General features: G+C 35.7%; 1 long non-coding RNA gene across 1 annotated transcript; it reads left to right on the forward strand.

Annotated features, from left to right (window-relative positions):
- The first annotated feature begins 271 nt into the window (after positions 1-271).
- LOC121101851 lies at positions 272-18746 on the forward strand. The gene is made up of 4 exons (XR_005833862.1): positions 272-602; positions 13851-14030; positions 15002-15095; positions 17743-18746. It is a non-coding gene; the product is annotated as an uncharacterized LOC121101851 (long non-coding RNA).
- The last annotated feature ends 317 nt before the right edge of the window (positions 18747-19063 follow it).

Here is a 19063-nt window from a genome sequence, read left to right on the forward strand (position 1 = left end):
GAGAGAGATGGAAGGAGACATAAAAACATGTCAGTAGGTTGCATGTGTAGCAGTAAGGATGTCCTTCAGTTTTATTTAAGCACAAAAGGTTTTTGGAGGAGGTAATGCTGTGGGGAACAGTGTAGTTCTGCTGTGTTCTAGAACCCATATGTGTGGAAGACAGAACATGAATGCAAAACTACAGTAATATGGTGAGTCACAAATCTATCATAGAGATTCAGACAAAGATAAGTTCTTAAAAAGGGCTCAGAAGTGGAGAGGGAAGAAATATTTGGGTGGTTAACTGTAAGAACGTGTTAGTGATTTTATTTGTAATAAAGAGTTAAATTCTATTTTGGTGGTTGACTGTAAACAGCTTTTAGACCTCATGTTTGGCGCCTCTTGTGCCCCACACCTGGGCAAGGAGATAAGTGAGCCCAAGTGTTTTCCTTCAGCACCTGCAGGAGATTCAAATCACCCAATTTCCTGCCCTCGTATGGGAATCCTCACCCGGACCTACCCCCGACCACAATAAAAGCCCCAGCCCAGGATACTTCCCTTGCTTTCTCGAACTGCTGTGGAACTTCTCAGACTGCTCTGCTCATCTCTGCGACCTCAATTATGTAAGGATAATAATCCTTTTTGTGTGTGTGTGTGTGGTGTCATGTGTCTCTGTATTCTAACCGAAACTGGGGGGAGGTTCCTCCTGTTTTAAGAAGAGGTCAGGTCACAACAGTGTTGAAGAGAGTTTATTGGTCGTGATTTTCAGAGTTTTGCTCTCAGTTACAAGGTGTCGTTAGAATAGAGCTGGATCATAATGAAATTCATTGGAGGTCACGATGACTTTTCAGTTTTATACCTAATGAATATATGGTGCCTGGCTACATGTTTAGCTCATTTTTGACTTATGAAATCAAAAGAGGGAACATAGGATTTGGAGCCATTTTAATAAAAAGAATAGCTGAAATCATATGAAAACTAAAAAAAAGTTCAGCCAGGAAAAGTGTTCTTGGAGTAAATGAGTAGAAATTATCCAGGGTGCCTGGGCGGCTCAGTCAGTTAAGCATCCCACTCTTGATTTTGGTTCAGGTCATGATGTCAGGGTTGGGAGATCAGGCTCTGTGCTCAGTGGGGAGTCTGTTTTTTTTCCTCTGCCCTTCCCCACTGCTTGGGCCTGCACTCTCTCAGATAAATAATAAAAAATCCTTAAAAAAATTATCCATAACTCATAACTTTTTATATAAAATGCACTTCATAAAAATGACAATGAAATCCAATTGCCTACTTTTACATACTAAGTTCAAATGACAGCGCCATCCGGTGTTAGATTAAAAGAAATAAAAAGTCCTAGCAACAAATTCTCTCTGTATTTATATTTAAGTTTTTTAGTCTGTTTTCAGTGTTTTTAAGAACATTTTAGAAGTAAACCAATAGTGTCTAGTAGTTTCAGAAGCTAAATTCTACAACATGTGCTAATTACAAATATTCTTTGGCATTTACAATGTTTAATAGCATGGGTTTATGCAGAACTAGATATTGGTTTCTTCTAAAATACAGGTATGTATGTGTATACCTATTATTGACATCTAATAAAAAATATTTGAGGACTGTTCTCTGATTCATGTCATACCGAGCTTTTATTTTACCATATTACAAGGTGGAAAAACTCAAAATAAAAATTGAGGTAAAACTTTCTTTCCTGATATTGCACTGCTGTATAAGATGGACTACGTCTGAAATAGCATTTCTTTATGTTGAGTGAAACTCTGCTCAGCTAATCTGATTCTCCTTTATTTTGGCCACTTACAGGTCTTTGGTTTCAGTTACCATTTTATTATTTCTATATCCAAGCATATCATTTTTACACATTCTGTGCATGTGTCCAAAATTCTATGTTCTGATTAACTTTTTCAGATGGATAGGTAATTAAATTTGGGAACTAAAGTCATTTCAGTGACCCAAGGAAGCACAAAACAGCAATCGAAAATGAATCTATCATTTTAATTTTGCTACTTATGAAAAATATTTTTAAAAATCCATAAATATAAAATTGGCTTACTCTGGAAGGCAGGCAGACTTTAAACATAGTTCCCGTCAATTATTATATCTAGATATTTAGTAAAATCCTTAGCCTTATAAAGGACAAAGAACACTTTTCCTATATTTATAAGGTTAGCAGTCATATTTCTCTACTTATCTGTATGTAATTGTCTTGAAGACCAGAGAATTAGACTTAAAATTCTTTCCTCTTCCTTAGACTCACATTTTAATTTCTATAAACGCATTGCCTCTGTTTTAATCTGAAACCTTTAGCATTAGCTTTTCAAAAACAAAATTGTATATAGTAATTAAGCTAGTCGATTGGAATGTTTAACAATTCTTCACTGTTTTCACCTGGATTTCCATAATCTCTGATAGTAAAACATTCCATATATAAGCCCTTACTTTGGTATGAGAGAAAGGTACTTGAGTTTAATTAAGAGAATGCACCTGTTACTAATCAATGAACATGATTAATGTACCAGTTGATATGGGAAGCTGGCACGTGGATCCTGTATGAATTGAAATTAAAGTATCTTGTAAAAAATAGCTTTAGAAACTATGATATTTTAAATATAATCATCTGGCAATATAGTCAGGAAGAACAGTATGAGGAAAACATCATATAGATATAATAGTTTTATTCTGGTTAGTTTTAAATCCTGAGGGCTGGCCTGATTAAGAACAGTGCTCTGGTGTATTTCATGATGGCTCCTTTTACCCTTTGCCTGCTGGAAGCACAGGATTTTACTCTAATATTTACTCTGAGAACCTAGTAGAGATCCTGGAGATGAAACTCAAGCTTGTGGAGGCTCCCCTGTGACTCAGTTGCGTTTTTGACTGAGTTGTCCATACTGAGCCACAGCAATTTGTCAATTATGGTTCAGGTTTTCTTATTCGGACTGATTGCCTCCAGGCTCCCCATCAGATTCTTAGTAACTATCAAATTCCTTTGTGTTTCCAGCAGGCGGAGATGAAAAGGAACCATTTTGAGATACCTCAGAGCACTGCTCTCCTTAACAAGGTCTGTCCTCAGGACAAACTAACCAGAGCCTAACTTTTTAGGGTTCTATCAGTCTAACTAAACTGGGAGAAGTGATATACCCAACTCCAACCTCCTGTAGCAATCTTTTTTTTTTTTTTTTTAAAGATTTTATTTATTTATGTGACAGAGAGACAGCCAGCGAGAGAGGGAACACAGCAGGGGGAGTGGGAGAGGAAGAAGCAGGCTCCCAGCGGAGGAGCCTGATGTGGGACTCGATCCCGGATCGCCAGGATCACGCCCTGAGCCGAAGGCAGACGCTTTAACGACTGCGCTACCCAGGCGCCCCGTCCTGTAGCAATCTTGTCTTACCTAAGGGAGGAAAGGAAAAAATTAGAAATGCTTGTGAAGGTCACAGGCCAGAGGTATAAACTCACTAAAAGACTGAGATAATTCTAGGATTACTGTATCCTTTCCCTCCCCACCCTTCTGCCTCACCACCACAATATTAAAGGCCTACTTAAAGCACCTCTTTTTTTATGAGGTGGCTGGGTGGTTCAGTGGGTTAAAACTCCTCTTTATTTTTTTTTTAAAGATTTTATTTATTTATGTGACAGAGACAGCCAGCGAGAGAGGGAGCACAAGCAGGGGGAGTGGGAGAGGAAGAAGCAGGCTCCCCGCGGAGGAGCCTGATGTGGGACTCGATTCCGGAACGCCGGGATCACGCCCTGAGCCAAAGGCAGACGCTTAAAGACTGCGCTACCCAGGCGCGCCTAAAACTCTGACTCTTGATTTTTTGGCTCAGGTCATGACCTCTGGGTCCTGAGATCGAGTCCTGTGTCAGCTCCACCAAGGAGCCTCTTTAAGATTCTCTTTCTGCCCCTCCCTGTTCCCCCCCATACACTCACACACACTCTCTCAAAAAAAAAAAAAAAAGGGGGGGGAGGACAGTTCTTTTTACCTGATACATCATGTCTGACTCTCAGGAGAAAGATTGCAAGGCCTACTAAATGGGGGTAAAAAATCACAATTTTAATAGAATGAGCATTAGAACCAGATAGATCAGGAATGTTGAAATTATCAGAGTGGGCATTTAAAAAAATGATCAATATGCTGTATTATGAAAGAATTCTATGGATAAAGTAAACATCATGCAAGAACAGGAGGGCAGTGTAAACACATCAAAATCATTAGAATGAAAAAAAAAACAACAAAAACCCCAAAAATAAAACAACAAAAAAAAAACTAAAGGTAAAACAACAATGAAGAATGACTGGGGTTTAATAATACACTGGTCATAGCTGAGGAAAGGATCCCTGAGCTTGAAGGTTTGTCAATAGAAACCTCCAAGACTGGAAACCAAAGAACCAAGATGGGGGCAGGGAGAACAAAATACCCAAGGACTGTAGGACAGCTATGAAAGTTGTAACATACACATGATGGGAATACCAGAAGGAGAAAGAGAAAAAGGAACATAAATACCTGAAACAATGACTGAGTTTCCCCAATTTAATGTCAGACACCAAACCAGGTCCAGGAGTATCAGAAAACAACACAAATGTCAAAGTACACTTAAGTATATCATTTTATAACTACTAAAAATAAAAAATTCTTTAAAAAGCCAGGGGGTAGAAAAAAAACCTAGAGAGGAACAAAGATAGGAATTATATCTGACTTCTCTTCAGAAACCCTACAAGGAAGAAAGTAGAGTGAAATATTAGTCGTCAGAGGAAAAGTCCACTAACCTAGATATCTGTACCCTATGAGATTCTACTTCAAAATGAAGGAGAAATAAAGATTTTTTTTTTAAAGATTTTATTTATTTATTCGACAGAGATAGAGACAGCCAGCGAGAGAGGGAACACAAGCAGGGGGAGTGGGAGAGGAAGAAGCAGGCTCATAGCAGAGGAGCCTGATGTGGGGCTCGATCCCATAACGCCGGGATCATGCCCTGAGCCGAAGGCAGAGGCTTAACCGCTGTGCCACCCAGGTGCCCCAGAAATAAAGATTTTCTTAAATGCTGAGGGAATTTGTTGCCTGTGTACCTGCCTTGCTAGGTATGTTAAAAGCAACTCTTTAAAGAGAAAACACTATAGGCCAAACTCTAGATAAGCAACAATATCAAAGAAGGAAGGTAACAGACTTTTTCTTGATTGATCTAACAGACGTTGGTTTAAAAAATAAAAGCAATGATGTTCTTGCTGATATGTTTATATGTCTGTGTCTATAAATGACCGCAATAATACAAGGGCATGGAGGAAGGAACTATTTTGTTACAAGGTACACATACTACCCATGAATTGATAGCGTTATTTGAGACTGGACTTGGATTATCCATATATGTTGATTGCAAACTCTAGGTTAACCATTTTTTAAAAGTAGAAATAAAGTATAGCTTGTATGCTAAAAAATATATAATCTTCAATAAAAATCACAAAAGGCAATGGAAGATAAAAGGAACGAAGAACAAGGGCAGCAAATAGAAAACCATAATAGGTGTATGGTAATCCAGCTGTACCAATAATGACGGAACATCAATAGTCTAAAAGCCCCAGCTAAGAAGACACATTGTCTTTCTATATAAAGATGCATATTGTAAGTAAATGGATGTTGAAAATATACCATGCTAAGATAATCATAAGAGCAAGAGTAGCTATATTAATTGCACACAGAGCAGACTTAAAAGTAGGTAAAGTTCTCAATGATGAAGAAGGGCATTACATAATGATAAATGGCTCAGTTGTCCATGAAGACCAATCAGTCCTTAAAATCTATGTGTCTAACAAAGTGTCAAGACTGTGGTGAGGGAAAAACCGATAGAACTGTAGGAAAAATAGATAAATGCATTATTATAGTTGGAGGCTTTGACAACTGACCGTTTTTATCCAGATGAACTCACCTGGCAGGCAGAAAGTCAATGGGACTATTATCTAAAATATATAAACAACTCTTAAGGCTCAACAATATAAAACACCTTAACTGAAAAATAGGCTGAAGACCTTAACAGATACCTCAGAAAAGACCTATACAATGTGCCACTGTGGTGGGAAATGTCGATCATGGGGGAGGCCATGCGTGCGTGAGAGTAGGGGTTATATTGGGAAGCTCTGTACTTTCCTCTCATTTTTGCTGTGAATGTAAAGCTAGTCAAAAAAAGTCTTAATAGAGACTTTTTTTTTTTTGAAAATGCTTACTAATATTATTACAAACCAACTTAAATTTTCACTGAAGCAAAGTAGGCCTATGAAAATTGTGCTTTCCCTCTCAAGAAATAGCTGATCAAATTCTCCCTTGGGCAAAAACTGCCATTGTTTGTAAGTGGTTTCTCAAGCTGGCGTTACCTTACGATACTTGAAAATCTGAGACTGAATGTTTCTATTTTGGAGGGAGGCATTATGAGAATTCGCCCCTTTTTTTGCATGGTAAGTCTGATAGCTTTGGTAATCAGGCTGTCAAGAGCTAAATTGTACAGTGGACAATGAGAAATGTCATGAGAGGCTAAAAACCCTCTTCCCAGACAATGTCACCATGAAGGAACTGCTTTGTTGCTGAGTGGTACTTTCTTCTTCCCTGTTGTGGCTCAAGAGGGACTTTTTAAAAATTCTACTTAGGATGTAAAAGTTCAGTTTTAGTGTTGCTTTAATAACACCAACACTAAGATTCAGAGAGAGGGTAGCAGAAATATTTTATAGGAAGCCAATACTGGATGAGGCTCAGAAGTAAACATTGATCTCAGGGTATGAAGAAGTTGGTCCAGATACTTGGTCCAGGGAAGTATGTGGCTGATGGATAGCCTTGAGAAGGAATTTTATAAGCCAAATGAATTAAAAGTTTCTAATCAAATTCATAGTAAAATAGAATATTTGAGGACCAAGAATTGTATTATGAGACAACCTAGATTTTGAGTTTAGCAGAGAGCTGCTTTTCTCCTCTCTTCTGGAGCTTTCATGTGTGGGGAGCAAGAGGAAAGCCAACCCTGGTATGAAGAGGAGTGCAGAATAGGATTAGAATACTAAGAATTTTATTGCATAAGTATATGGATTTGTAGGATTGTTTCTGTTCTATCAAGTTTGCGTCAGTTTGAGTGATCTCTAATCTTATTTACCATGTATATAATTTTAAAGAAATTCCTATATACTTGTGATTAACATTCTGACTTAAAAAATCTATTGCATAAATAGGTCACCTTTTAATTGTTGACTTTATTTCATAGTAAAGATAATATATTTGAGCTTTAACCCTGATGTTTCATTAACATTCAAAGTCGAACATATATTTTGCATAAATTTATCTAATGGACATATACTAAAACTAAGATGGATTTTTATTTTATTTTTAAATATTTTATTTATTTGAGAGAGAGAGAACGCAAGTGGGGTGAGGGACAGAGGGAGAAGCAGACTCCCTGCTGATGAGGGAGCCCACTGTAGGACTCGATCCTGGGACTCCAGGATCATGACCTGAACCAAAGGCAGTCACTTAATTACTGAGCCACCCAGGGACCGCTAAGATGGATTTTTAAATCACATATCAAATACAAAAGGAAATTTAGGAAATAAAGAGTTAACTCCATATCTTTTTCTTTTGGTAGCAGCTATATGGAGTCAACACATTAAATTGTATACAACAAGAAATGAAACTTAGCTTTGAATGTTTTTAAAATTACATGATTCTGTGGGTATTCAGATCCTGAAAGAACTTTGAAATGATGGGTGAGGTAAGACTACAGACACTATCACCCATGGCAGTGGAGGCTTATAATCCTAACAGTTCCTCAAATATAAATAGAGGTGAGGTGAAAGCATTGAAGTTGTAAATAGTAAAAGTAAAAAGGGATAAGGTCCTTGTTTTCCAGTAAAGCTTTAACAAATATAGCAGAAACAGTAAAAGAGAAAATGCTACAGCTTAGAAGCTACTTTGCCATCGTGCCACTTCATTTCTAGTTGATAATGGATTTTTGTCGTTTCCTTCATAGTAGGTTCATGGTATACCCATTTTAGAGCAAAGTTAGCCAGAGTCTCTTAAAAATGTAAGTTATTTTTCATATGATCTTTTGAGATACTTAAGTCTGACATAAACTAAAAATATCCTAATTCAATATTGAGGAAAAAAATGTGAGCAAGAATTTTATTTTACTTTATTTTTTAGTTCATTTAAGTAATCCCTACACCCCTATGGGGCTCAAATTCATGACCCCAAGATCAAGAACCCCAGGCTCTTCTGACTGAGCTAGCTAGGCATTCCTGTGAGCAAGAATTTTAATTCCCTGTTGAAGAAAAATTACCAATACTTAGTTTATTTCCCAACATTTTAAGAATATGCTCTTTTCCGTGTATATCACTGATATGTCCGAGGCAGAAAGACAGTAGCCCTCAAGCAGGTCACCACCAGGCAAAACTTTTCTCTCTTGTGTGTATATTACATCACACACATGCCTGTAAAGATACAAAACAAGTCCATCTGTCAAGTCCAGCCCAGCAAATCCAAACTGTGTAAATGGCTTGTAAAATATGTTCAAAATTTTTCCTTCACCCAGGCAAAGGATAAATTTGATAATACAGATGTGATCTCACTTAATTGGAGGGCCTTAGTTTAGTTAACAATCGCACACCTAGAACTAATGAATGTATGTGGCTAGGAAGTATAAAGTTAGCCCGCCTCTTGGTCCTGTTCATCTGGGGGTTAAAGGTCTATCTTTTTTACTGTATGTATCAACATTGTGGTTTACTTTCCGTCCAATTAACTCTACGTTTTCGGAGGATGGTGACCCTGTTTCTAATCTATACAATGCCTAGTACATGCCAACTAAGCTCAAAGTGACACTGAAAGCATAGTCCTAGGGTGAGTACACGCGTGAGAGTGCAGCTAAACACACTGAAGACTAGCAGATTGGATGACAATAGAACAAAGACTACATATTTCATTTGGAAGATACAGACTTCTGAGCTTTGGCTGAAACAGATTATAAAAATAGTGATTAATTATAAGAAAGTAAAAATAACCAATAGCTTAAGGACGGACTCGTCCCTCTACCCTCACACACATGTATTTTTGTCGTTTTCTCTTTCTCGAATACTTAAAAATATTTTTCTTTAAAACTTGTAACTTAATATGTTTTTATTTGAATATCCAATGAAAAAGGTCAACTCATTTATTGTCCTTTTATTTATTTTTTTCCAAATTGCTTTGTGTTAGAAATGTGTTTTCCCTACTTCCAGTGTTCATGTGCACAGGTTTTCCTTGACGACGTTCTTAGGCTCTTTTCTCCTTTACCCACTTTATCCTATCTTGCCTGGTAATCTGAGAAGAACATGAAGACATGACTGGCTCACACCCTCCCTCTAGAGCCATTCTGCTTCACAGAGCACAGTCTCCTTCCCCGCTCCGGGTGTTCATTTGTGCAGGAGCTCTACCCTGTTTGGGGCTGGCCTCACAGGTTCCTCATGGTCTGTACTCATGAGTATCTATGATTCTGGGTTCAGTAAGAGGTGGACGTGACAAGCTGCCCTGAAGGCTCCATCTCCAGTCTGGTCTCTAACAGGAATAAAGTTGAAATTTTGGGCCATCTGCCCCTGTTTGGATTCATCTGAACTTATTCAAAATCTGACAGAGATGCCTGTAGTAACCTGGCTTTACCCAAAGCCCTTTCTTTCATTCCCAAATCACTCACTGCATCCTCTGGAAACTTTTTTTTTTTTTTTTTTTTTTTTGGTGTATAGGTGTTCAGAAAGCAAATTCTCATCCTAACTTGTCCCTTCCACATACTCTTAGTCACATTATACTGAAACTGGAAAATTCTTCTGCTGTTCTCTCAGTTGAATAGTTGAATAGTTTATTCACCATTACCCATGGCCCTAAAAACAAGGTGGGAGCCTGGACCTGTGTGTTATTGCTTACTGCTGCTTGTAAATGCCCCCCAACCCCTGCCCTAAGTAAAATAGTTGTGTTCCACTGAGGCTAAAAACCACAAGCTACAGCACTCTTGACCTGCTCCTGTTTACAGGTAAACTTAAATCATTGTGTTGGTTTTAGAATGTAGAACACACCTTTCTTAAGATTTTTGCTGACTTCTGGTTCTGTTTCTAATATCCCAGATTGTCTAGTATTTTGGTTGCATGATACCCTGCTATCCATTAGGCATCCTTGCATGACTACTTCAAAGCTATATTCTGTTCTTTTTAATAACATTGCCTTAATACATCTTTGAAATCTCAGATCCAAATTGCATATTTTTAGGTTATTTTTTCTCATTCAGTTATTCCCACTATATTCTTTGGCTTTATTGAAAATCCTAATCTTGTAACCTTTAAGTTTTAGAATTTCTTTTTTTTTAAATCCACCTTTTCATTTGTCCTGTCCGCCATCCAGTAAGGTATTATGACCTGTCATTTACTGATTTTATTTATTTATCAGAGAGGGAGAGAGAGAGCAGAAGCAGAGGGAGAAGCAGGCTCCCTGTTGAGCAAGGATCCTGATGTGGGACTTGATCTCAGAACCCTGAGATCATGACCTGAGCCGAAGGCAGACGCTTAACTGATTGAGCCACCCAGGCATCCCATCCCAACAGTCTTTAAACCTCTGTAGTAAAACTGTAGTCTGAGAAACTCCAATTACTCCTTCCCAATGTGAAATCTGATGTGGCCGAATACTCCTGTATGAAATCATAAAAACTCTGCTATTAATTTAGAGCGTTCAACTCAATTGTGCCTTCATTGTTGCAGGACAAGCTTTCATTTCCTCCTAACTTTCACATCAGCTTCAGTAGTTTTCCAACTTCCTTAAATATTTGGCCATTTAACTCCCAGCATAACAGCTCCCAATTTTCTCCGAGAAAAGGAAATCAACATCTTGCCTTACATTGATACTTTGAATAGAGTATGATACTTATGATGGTTATGAACGGAGTTAGAAAAAGTTGCAACATGTCAAATCTGTTAAGATCACTTTCTAACCTAGCAACATATAAAATAGAAAAACACATCACTTAAAGATTTTCGATAGGTAAAAGTTTCAGGTGTCAAAGTTTAACTTTTACTCCCTGTTCAATTTTAAAGAAATTTAATTTCAAGTGAAATTATCAAATAATTATTTCTTAATCATTGTTAACAAAAGATTTACTTTGAATATGGAATTATGCTAATTCCGTGAAGGTATTTAAGTAACTCAGTAACTCCCACTCAATGTGAACTAATAGTGGGAGAGAAGTAGTAAATTATAGCTTTAATAACTGCCTCTGACTTTATTTCTTCGTAAGAGGCAGTAGTTTCCTAAGAAACTACAAGTAGTTTCTTGTTTATTTTTTGTCTCTAGAATTAATAGGAAGAAATTACTTCCTTTTTAGTTTCATTAGAATGTAAAATTAAATGAACTTGTTTATAGATTGAATGTCTAATGAATTATGAGAAAATACTTTCTTTAAACATCTATCTTCACTATGTATATATGGTTTTAATTTAAGTCATGACTTGAAATGACTTCAAGACCTGGTTAAACTTGAAAAGACTTGTGTAGTGAAACCACTAATGAATCTACTTCAGAAATACTTTAGGTATGTATGATACCCAAGGGATTTTTTTTTAAACTTAAGACTTGCTATTCACTACACAGCAAAAAGTGATGAAATACTTGATTTAAAGTTGTTAGTCAAATCAATAAAAAAAATGAATTCCTTCCAGTTAGGTTAAGTTAGTATTTAATCTGCAAATACAATTATCGTTTGTGCTGTGAACTTATTTATTGATAGCAAACCTAGAAATGTGTCACAAAAGTAGAATTCATTTTAGTATTTTGTACATTTTTACCTCAAGAGTTGTAGCTCAAGTTAATCAAATACAGATGCTCGGTGTCTCATTATTAGGTGGTTTAAACCTTTTTACTCTGGATTTGGTCATGGGACCAATGACGTCAAAATCATGGACGTGGCTATTCTTGTTCTATTTTTCTATCTTTCCTTGGTCCTGAGATGAGGAAGTGTTAGCCCTAAATACATTAGTTCTTCGAGGCAACCCCAGGAAACCCTTCATTGTCTTCGGAGCACACGATTAGCTACAGGAATTCTCAGCTTCCGTCGGTATGTATATTTTTGTCACAGGGCTCTTGGGTAATGAGCTGTGAGTTTACCAGGAGGGCGCTGACTGTGATGAGCACTGGGTGTTACAGGTAAGTGGTGCATCACTAAATTCTACTCCTGACATTAACCTTGCACTGTATGTTAGCTAACTGGAATTTAAATAAAAACTTGGAATGAAAAATAAACTCTCTTCCACACTGCCTGATCTCTGCTTCATTTCACTTTTTTAATACAAAGGAAGAACATAATTCTTAAATCGGGAGGAATCTTTTTTTGTGAAGGGAGGGGGATTTATCAAAATATCTGGGCATTTCTGAAGTAGAGCCTCTTACTGAGAAAATTTTATTAGGTTTTAGTTGGCAAAAGGCTAATGTTGGCTTTCATAAAATATTGGTTTGGTTTGGATTTTTTTTTTTTTAAGAAGATTTACTTATTTGACAGAGTGTGTGTGTGTGTGTGTGTGTGTGTGTGCAAGAAACAGGAGAGAGAGAGAGAGAGAAAGCACACCTGTGCACAAGCAGAGGGAGCTGTAGGCAGAGGGAGAGAAGCAGGCTCCCTGAGAGAGACTCAGGGATCATGACCTGAGCCGAAGGAGCCACCCAGGCATCCCTGGTTTGGATTTTAAATGTAATTTTTCTATAGAATAAAATATCTAAAAGCATTGATAACTTTAAAATTTCAGATTTGCTAAGATAAATATGTGAACTGGTTTAGCGTAATTGCAATTTTTTTCCTTACAGTTCTTTATTTCTGCCACCAATGGTATTGGTGCCTGCCACCAGTCTCTGTCATATGTTGCTTAATAAAAATCTATATAATAAGTGCCTTGTTTCTTAATCCTTTTAACTTAGATATTTCTGAGCAAATCATTGCTGATTATACTTTCAAGTATCTATTAACCTTAATGAGCTTCTGTCATTCAGAACGTTAATTTTGCCTTCTCCTGGACTTAGTTCATTTATTGATCACTAGTTATATACTAGGGTATCTATTAGAAATTAAAGTTTGTAAATATCCACAGGGAAAAATGGAAGGGAGTGATTTTCAAGGACCTCACCCTCCTTCATTTTTCTGTTTTGTTTTGTTTTAGTTAAATGAAACCTTTCACTGAAGTTTTCCAGAGCATTTAAACTATAGTTCCATAAAGACAAATACCAAAATGCATTTACATTTATTCAGGGGTTTGGGGAATGATCCAGAGCCCCTTTGCTAGGCATAAGGTATGATAGTTAAAACATTTAAGTTGAGGCTGGTAAGTACCTTTAATATTTAGTACTAATAGAGTAATTACTTACTAAGCACATAATATGTGTAAGTTAACTGTTCATGCAAGAACTTGAAAACTTGTCATGGCCAGTGCCCTCACAGTGCGTGCATGCGTGTGTGTGTGTGTGTGTGTGTAAAGTGAGAGACAAAGAGTCAGTATTTGTTCTGTACCGTGCAATCTTATTTACATACATCACCACACATGTACATGATGAAATGATTATCGCTATTGGAATTATATTATTGCGAAGAAAAATAAAATCTCCTTCTACATTTTGGATAGGTAGAAGAAATAAGGTTAAAAATTTTTGTTACCACATTTTTAAGGAATTCTAGTTTGGTTCTTTGTTTTCTCATAGAAAGCATTTTTCCATCTCTTGGGAACATAATGGGAATGATTTCCCTAAATACCTTCAGCTATTCTTCAATTCTAGTATCATTGTCTGGTACAGAAAACTAATCTTCCTTAAAACTTACACAATCTTTCTGTGGTTGCTGAACTGTTCGACACAGTCCTAAGAAGAGGAAATGATATTCCAGTGGGAAGTAACACTCCGAAATGTCTACAGGCAGTGAATGAGTAACGTGAAGGAGAAATTCAGTTGAGAAGGATACTACAAAAAACCTGGAAAAAAATAACTTCGTTAGAAACTAACGTCGTTTCTGAAGACTTAAGTGTTCTTAGTCTCTTAGGTGGGAGTATTAATTTTCAATTATCAATATGTATTTTTTCCTCAGCATACATGAGACAGTGCTATCTATATCACTAGTCTGTCCTGAACAGACCCTTATATATTCAGCTTATATATTCAGAAAGTATTTTAACCTCTCAACAGGGATTCAGAAAGACAAATGAGACTAGGAAAAAACAATGCATAAAAATACTGGAGATGAGCAAGGGAAAGGATGTTATCTAAACTCAAGGGGCGTTTTTGAATATTTCATTCATATGATGCTCTCCATTTATATATATATTTTAGAAGGATAATGGATAAGCATTCTTTTGAATTATTTTCATTCCCCAGTTTTTGTTTCAGGATATTTAAATTTTGAAAAAAAAACTTAATATATGAAAACACCAAATAAACTAAGTGGGAAAAATCAATCAAAACAAGTTTTTTTGGCATCAGCTTATTTTTGTGGCTAAATTTTACATTTCTGAATTGATACTTTGAGAACTAAGTGCAGTGTTCCCTTTGCTCAATTTATTCACATGTTAAAATGTCTTTCTTCTGCAGAAGTTAAATGAGGAACTTTTTTTTCTCCTAAGTTAACATAGAATTGGACAACTAGTTAATGAGGACAGTGAGGGCTGGGCATCATTATGAATGGAGTGATACATGGTAATTGAAATTTTAAATTGAAAAAAAAAAACCTTAATTTGGAAGTCCATTTTCCTTCCAAATGATAAACTACTCTTAAAATTACATCTAAAGTCAGTTCCAATATATTTATTTAAATTTCTTGTCTCTTTTTGAATCTGTTTATTCTCCATGTTTCTTTTTCATGATAAATGTCAATTTTACCTTAAATTTCGATTCCTACAAAAATGTGCTCCTCTATCAAGTTTATTTACATTTTCAAGAATTTTTTTTTTGTTTTGGTATAATACTCTTCTAGAATCACAACATATATAACTTGTTTTGCTTCATTGTTTCTTCTAGACCATGCTCCTTGTGAGTAGAAAATGAACCAGCACCAGTAACAGAACTTGGTGACTTAATGCCCTGGGAAATGTAGCTGAAAAATAACTATGAGGTATGCAGTCTAATTAGTTCCTGACTTGATATTAAGCAGAATTCACTAATCTTCTTGTCCCAATTTTTGCCAAGCAAGACCTTGACAGGCTTAAAAATAGTAGCCAGAAATTACCTTTTGTCCTTTCCTCTGAAATACTGAATAATAGACAGGAATATCTATAAGATTAAAAGTTTATTTTGATTTTTTTGTCTAAAATAACTTCATTTACGTAATGCAAACACTCTTTATAAAATTATTTTCTTCATTTGGTGAGATTATTTTATTATAAGGATGTAAGTTTCTTAATTTTTAGATTAAGAAATTTTATACTCTATATTATTGTGTAGTGTGTACCAATTTTTAAGCCAAGAAATGACTTAAACAATTTTGAAATACTGTATTAAAGTTGTACATATTTTTCAATCCCAATATTTATCACATGTAGGAATATACACAGGAAAGCCAAGACTGCCCATAATGAACTGTGTGTGCTAATGACTCAGTGATTTAGCCTTTTAAATTTATAATGTAAGCATTCTCTACAAAACTGTTAAGATGAAATTTATATATCAAATATGTAAATAGCAGGTACTATGACAGCCGGAAACTTCTCTCTCCCTTCCACTAAACAACGCTCAAATCTGATATATTCAAATAAGGATAAAGACATATTTTTGTTTTAATACCTTTGAGTTGTGTTCTGCAGTTGTGATGTATAAAGCATTCACGATATGGAAGTTGAACGTGTTATCTAAATTTTCTCGGTATGGAAGGTTCACAGAATAGTTAGCACTTACAGTAACAAATGGTGAATCGTCTGCATGAGCACTTCATACCTTCACGTGTGGAGAGTGATCATTTTGTTTTGCAAGTCAGAAAAGTAACAGTGCATTTTCAAATGTCTAAATGCCAATGTAGAATTTCTTTACCAAAATGTTGGAGACACAAGAATACATAAAATAATATTTATTTTTTTTTGTTTTCATTTAAATTTCAGTTAATGTATAGTTCAATATTAATTTCAGGTGTAGAATTTAGTGATTCATCACTTACATACATCGCTCAGTGCTCATCACAAAAAGTACTCTCCTTAATCCCCATCACCCATTTAATCCATCTCCCCCCCCCCACACACACCTCCCCTCCAGTAAGCTTCAGTTTGTTCTCTGTAGTTAAGTCTGTTTCCTGGTTTGCCCCTTTTTTAATTCTCTCCTATGTTCATCTGTTTGGTTTCTTAAATACCACATACAAGTGGAATCAATTGGGATTTGCCTTTCTCTAGCTGACTTATTTTGCTTGGCATATTGGACTCTAGCTCCATCCTTGTCATTGCAAATGGCAAGACTTCATTCTCTTTGATGGCTGAGTAATATTCCATTGTGTGTATTGATGCCACCTCTTCTTTATCCATTCATTAGTGGATGGACATTTAATCTTTTTCTATAATTTGACTATTGTTGATAATGCTGTAAACATTGGGGTGCATGTGTCCCTTTGAATCTGTATTTTGTATCCCTTGTAGTATTTCAGTTGCTATATCATAGGATAGTTCTGTTTTTAACTTTTTGGGGAACCTCCATACTGTTTTCCAGAGTGGTTGCAGCAGTTTGCATTCCCACCAACAGTGTTAGAGGGTTCCCCTTTCTCTGCATCCTCACTAATACCTGTTGTTCCCTGTGTTGTTGATTTTAGCCATTCTGACAGGTGTAAGTTAATATCTCATTGTAGTTTTCATTTGCATTTCCCTTATGATCAGTGAGGTTGAGCATCTTTTCATATGTCTGTTGGCCATCTGGATGTCACCTTTGGAATAATGTCTATTCTTCTGTCCATTTTAATTGGGTTGTTTTTTTGGGTGTTGAGTTTTATAAGTTCTTTATATTTTGGATACTGACCCTTTATCAAATCATTTTCAAATAGCTTCTTCCATTCTGAAGGTTGCCTATTACTTTTGTTGATTGTTTACTTTGCTGTGCAGAAGCTTTTTATCTTGATGATGTCCCAATAGCTTTTTTGCTTTTTTTCCCCCCTTGTCTCAGGAGACCCATCTAGAAAGAAGTTGCTACAGGCAATGTCAAAGAGGTTACTGCCTGTATTCTCTTCTAGGTTTTTTATGGTTTTAAGTCTCACATTTAGGTCTTTAATCCATTTTGAATTTATTTTTGTCTATGGTGTAAGAAAGTGGTTCAGTTTCTTTTCCATGTTGCCGTCCAGTTTTCTCAACACCATTTGTTGAAGAGACCATTTTTTTCCCATTGAAGATAAAAAATAAGGCTATTAACCATAAGGAAAATTCTTTTTTAAAAGTATCAATGTTAATGTAATATATACTAATATATACACATAAGGATAATTGAAAGGAAAAAAATCATAGTTCTAACATGTATCTAAGATCTTATTTAACTTAATTTAGATTGTAATCAAAATATTAAAAACACACAAATCCATATAATCCAAATATTAAAAATGCACATAAAATGAGTCAAAGCTTTGTACATAGAACAGAATTAGATTATTTTTTATAAAGCAGTTTGGAGTTTTATTTACCTAGAAGTTCTTTCTTCAGACATGCCATGCCATTGTTTCACTATGAAGGGGAGTTTTGATTAAAAATATACTGATGAAATAATAGTAAGAGACAATATTGTGAATTTTTTCTCAAAAGGGCAGGCTTCTCCATGCTGCCAAATGAGATCTGAAAAAAAAGAGACAACAGATAACTAAACTACGTCACTAGAGAGAGTTTTGAACCGCGTGTGCTCTGTGCCATCTTTGAGTGACAACATGAATAAATACACCTCAAATACAGCTAGTAGGAGAAAGCATTTTCATGTCTGCAGTAAACATAAAAACCTGAGAGAATGGTTCCTGGGTTCATCTCAATTTGGATACTACCGTAAAGATAAATGCAGTTGACTTTCTGGACATTAAAAGTATATCAGTCACACATATACTTAAATGACAAATATTTGGTAAGAAATACTTGTGTTCCTGATGTAGCAATCAAAGTGATTAATTTGCATCATCTAAAATATTGTAAATTAGGGTTTATCTCAAATACTTAATATTTTCAGTATGTTTTCTAACTTGTTTCTCTCTCAGGGGTCACTGTTCTTCTTTTATACCAATGTATGTACATATTCCAAGAATATTCTAAGCGCCAGACCAGGAGATTTGCTTGTGGGAATAATTTCTCTTTTGATAACCTAGATAGGATTGAGTCCAGGGGGAGACTGAGGAAAACTGAATAAAGATGGAAGAACAAATACAGTTGTCTGGTTTGCAGAAAAAGGATTTTCTCTTGTAGTGGATCAGAGAGAAGAGTTTATAACAAAACAGATACTTGAAATTTAGTTTTGTGTATGATGTAACTTAAGGACCCATTTATCTTCTAGTTATGTATTGGTGCCAATACCTTTGTTCAAATAATATATTCATGATCTCTGTATTAAACCAACATCTTTATAATAGTTGAATTCTCTTATCTGCTTGATTTCCCATATGTATCCTGCGATCTATTTTTTTTTTTTGTCACCCTTAGGGCATATTGATCACATAGATTCGATCATGTATTCTGCTAGCTGGTAAGGCAGGATCCCTAACCTAATCTTAGTTTTAGTTCACTTCATAATCAGATTTTTTTTAGAAAAGTTTTCATTTAAATTCCAGTTTGTTAACATACAGTATAATACTAGTTTCAGGTATGCAGTATAGTGATTCAGTACTTCTACCTGACACCCAGTGGTCCTCACAAGTGTACTCCAGATTTTAAGATTTTTTTTCTGAGACTGAGAAACAAAATTCTAATTAGAGTCAATTAAATTTATGTCACTTGAAAGAAATGCACAGAGAATACATAAACATGTTATATCTCACCACTTGTTCAGTATCACTTCATATTCTTCATATAGGTCCTGATATCTACTTCTAATATTTCTAAGTACGTAGACTTATTCTCGTTTTCATTTCTAAGTACTATTTGTTCA

This window comes from Ursus maritimus, unplaced genomic scaffold, assembly GCF_017311325.1.
Source record: "Ursus maritimus isolate PB19 unplaced genomic scaffold, ASM1731132v1 scaffold_11, whole genome shotgun sequence".
NCBI lineage: Eukaryota > Metazoa > Chordata > Mammalia > Carnivora > Ursidae > Ursus > Ursus maritimus.